Here is a 3,146-nt window from a genome sequence, read left to right as displayed (position 1 = left end):
ACGAGACCGTCGGCAGAACCGCCGGAACAAACCCGGCTGAGCTACCCGGCTTACAAGTCTCAAAGTCGGTATGAGCAGACACGTCCACCCCCATTCCCTTTTGGACCACTTCCCACGGTTCGAAATGCATGAAAATCGGCCTGTATACGGGGGAGGCACCCGCCTCGAAGACGAGACCGTCGGCAGACCCGCCGGGTCAAACCCGGCTGAGCTACCCGGCTCGGAAGCGCCAAAGTCGGGTTGAGCAGTCACATTCACTCCCATCCCCTTTTGAACCTCTTCCCACCGTTGGAAATGCACGAAAATCGGCCTGTACACGGGGGAGGCTCCCCCCTCGAAGGCGAGACCGTCGGCAGAACCGCCGGGTCAAACCCGGCTGAGCTACCCGGCTTACAAGTCTCGAAGTCGGGTTGAGCAGTCACATTCACTCCCATCGACTTTTGGGCAACTTCCCACCGTTGCAAATGCATGAAAATCGGCCTGTACACGGGGGAGGCACCCGCCTCGAAGTCGAGACCGTCGGCAGAACCGCCGGGTCCAACCCGGCTGAGCTACCCGGCTTACAAGTCTCAAAGCCGGGTTGGGCAGTCACGTTCACCCCCATTCCCTTTTGGATCACTTCCCACGGTTCGAAATGCACGAAAACCGGCCTGTACACGGGGGAGGGTCCGCCCTCGAAGGCGAGACCGTCGGCAGAACCGCCGGGTCAAACCTGGCTGAGCTACCCGGCTTACAAGTCTCAAAGTCGGGTTGAGCAGTCACGTTCACTCCCATCGACTTTTAGACCACTTCCCACGGTTCGAAATGCACGAAAATCGGCCTGTACACGGGGGAGGCACCCGCCTCGAAGACGAGACCGTCGGCAGAACCGCCGGGTCAAACCCGGCCGAGCTACCCGGGTTAGAAGCCTCAGAGTCGGGTTGAGCAGTCACGTTCACTCCCATCGACTTTTAGACCACTTCCCACGGTTGGAAATGCACGAAAATCGGCCTGTACACGGGGGTGGCATCCGCCTCGAAGACGAGACCGTCGGCAGAACCGCCGGGTCAAACCCGGCTGAGCTACCCGGCTTACAAGTCTCAAAGTCGGGTTGAGCAGTCACATTCACTCCCATCGACTTTTGGGCAACTTCCCACGGTTCGAAATGCACAAGATTCGGCCTGAACACGGGGGACGCTCCCCCCTCGAAGGCGAGACCGTCGGCAGACCCGCCGGGTCAAACCCGGCTGAGCTACCCGGCTCGGAAGCGCCAAAGTCGGTCATGAGCAGTCACGTTCACTCCCATCCCCTTTTGGACCGCTTCCCACGGTACGAAATGCATGAAAATCGGCCTGTACACGGGGGAGGCACCCGCCTCGAAGACGAGACCGTCGGCAGAACCGCCGGGTCAAACCCGGCTGAGCTACCCGGCTTACAAGTCTCAAAGTCGGGTTGAGCAGTCACATTCACTCCCATCGACTTTTGGGCAACTTCCCACGGTTCGAAATGCACAAAATTCGGCCTGAACACGGGGGACGCTCCCCCCTCGAAGGCGAGACCGTCGGCAGAACCGCCGGGTCAAACCCGGCTGAGCTACCCGGCTTAAAAGTCTCAAAGTCGGTATGAGCAGTCACATTCACCCCCATTCCCTTTTGGACCACTTCCCACGGTTGGAAATGCATGAAAATCGGCCTGGACACGGGGGAGGCTCCCCCCTCGATGACGAGACCGTCGGCAGAACCGCCGGAACAAACCCGGCTGAGCTACCCGGCTTACAAGTCTCAAAGTCGGTATGAGCAGACACGTCCACCCCCATTCCCTTTTGGACCACTTCCCACCGTTGGAAATGCACGAAAATCGGCCTGTACACGGGGGAGGCACCGGCCTCGAAGACGAGACCGTCGGCAGAACCGCCGGATCAAACCCGGCCGAGCTACCCGGGTTAGAAGCCTCAGAGTCGGGTTGAGCAGTCACATTCACTCCCATCCCCTTTTGAACCTCTTCCCACCGTTGGAAATGCACGAAAATCGGCCTGTACACGGGGGAGGCTCCCCCCTCGAAGGCGAGACCGTCGGCAGAACCGCCGGGTCAAACCCGGCTGAGCTACCCGGCTTAAAAGTCTCAAAGTCGGGTTGAGCAGTCACATTCACTCCCATCGACTTTTGGGCAACTTCCCACCGTTGCAAATGCATGAAAATCGGCCTGTACACGGGGGAGGCTCCGCCCTCGAAGGCGAGACCGACGGCAGAACCGCCGGGTCAAACCCGGCCGGGCTACCCGGGTTAGAAGCCTCAGAGTCGGGTTGAGCAGTCGCATTCACCCCCATCCCCTTTTGAACCTCTTCCCACCGTTGGAAATGCACGAAAATCGGCCTGTACACGGGGGAGGCACCGGCCTCGAAGACGAGACCGTCGGCAGAACCGCCGGATCAAACCCGGCCGAGCTACCCGGGTTAGAAGCCTCAGAGTCGGGTTGAGCAGTCACATTCACTCCCATCCCCTTTTGAACCTCTTCCCACCGTTGGAAATGCACGGAAATCGGCCTGTACACGGGGGAGGCTCCCCCCTCGAAGGCGAGACCGTCGGCAGAACCGCCGGGTCAAACCCGGCTGAGCTACCCGGCTTACAAGTCTCAAAGTCGGTATGAGCAGACACGTCCACCCCCATTCCCTTTTGGACCACTTCCCACCGTTGGAAATGCACGAAAATCGGCCTGTACACGGGGGAGGCACCGGCCTCGAAGACGAGACCGTCGGCAGAACCGCCGGATCAAACCCGGCCGAGCTACCCGGGTTAGAAGCCTCAGAGTCGGGTTGAGCAGTCACATTCACTCCCATCCCCTTTTGAACCTCTTCCCACCGTTGGAAATGCACGAAAATCGGCCTGTACACGGGGGAGGCTCCCCCCTCGAAGGCGAGACCGTCGGCAGAACCGCCGGGTCAAACCCGGCTGAGCTACCCGGCTTAAAAGTCTCAAAGTCGGGTTGAGCAGTCACATTCACTCCCATCGACTTTTGGGCAACTTCCCACCGTTGCAAATGCATGAAAATCGGCCTGTACACGGGGGAGGCTCCGCCCTCGAAGGCGAGACCGACGGCAGAACCGCCGGGTCAAACCCGGCCGGGCTACCCGGCTCGGAAGCGCCAAAGTCGGGTTGAGCAGTCACATT

Source organism: Chiloscyllium punctatum, unplaced genomic scaffold, assembly GCF_047496795.1.
Source record: "Chiloscyllium punctatum isolate Juve2018m unplaced genomic scaffold, sChiPun1.3 scaffold_1551, whole genome shotgun sequence".
NCBI classification, from domain to species: Eukaryota; Metazoa; Chordata; class Chondrichthyes; order Orectolobiformes; family Hemiscylliidae; genus Chiloscyllium; species Chiloscyllium punctatum.
This window is presented reverse-complemented; position numbering follows the sequence as displayed.